Below are 845 nucleotides of genomic sequence, written 5' to 3'. Positions count from 1 at the left end.
CTCCTGCGGCGCAAAATCTTGTTTTGTGTCACCTACCCCACAGCCCTGTCCCGTTCAACCAGGAACCCGTACCACCAGAGGCAGTGACCGCTTTAGCTCGGTCGGTAGAGCTCACGTGTCACGACGAGAATGAATGGTCTGGCGGAGCGAACGAGGTGAAGGAAGTCAAAAAGGCGCCTCCAGATTAGGACTAACCTGCACCAATCTGTCGCCAAGTCTCCCACTAACTTATGGACGAGCTGCACTGGGAACCAAACCCAGCAGTTCTTTCCCCCAGGGGAGAAGTATGCTGGTACACTGGGGAGCTTTTGACAGGAAAGGGGCTCAAACCACCGGATTTTCAGTCGCCGCAGATATTGTGGTCGGTGCCTTTGGTGGCTCTCCAAACAACTGTCAGCAGCAGGGTCGGTCCTTTGTAATCCGCCAACCAGTCAAGCAGCTCCCAATCCGTACAAGCGACCCCGAACCACCTGTTGATCCTTGACCACGTGTGTCTATTCCTCCGCCTGGCGTCTTTCTCTCATCGCACACTACGGAGAAACGTCCCCGAGCGTCCCCGTAGGTTGAGCCGACCTGTAAGAAATTGTCCTCATGGCAGCACCACACACCTCCACTGAGGGGTCTCCCGCCACACTTATAACGTGCCTCAGAATAACCGCAGACGTCTGGTCCGAGAGCTACCGATCCAACCCACACAAATAGTTCAATAGAGAAAAAACCAAAATGATTGCCTAAGTAGTCAGTGAGGTGAGCGCCACAATGTCTGCGACGGCCTAGAATACGGTGGTTCGAGTCCCACTCCTGCCGGAAATGTCCGAGCGAACCACCAGTGGACGAAAATTGTA

Source organism: Gregarina niphandrodes (genome assembly GCF_000223845.1).
Source record: "Gregarina niphandrodes unplaced genomic scaffold scaffold00105, whole genome shotgun sequence".
NCBI classification, from domain to species: domain Eukaryota; phylum Apicomplexa; class Conoidasida; order Eugregarinorida; family Gregarinidae; genus Gregarina; species Gregarina niphandrodes.
The sequence above is the reverse complement of the archived record's forward strand: the minus strand, read 5'-3'. Positions refer to the sequence as shown.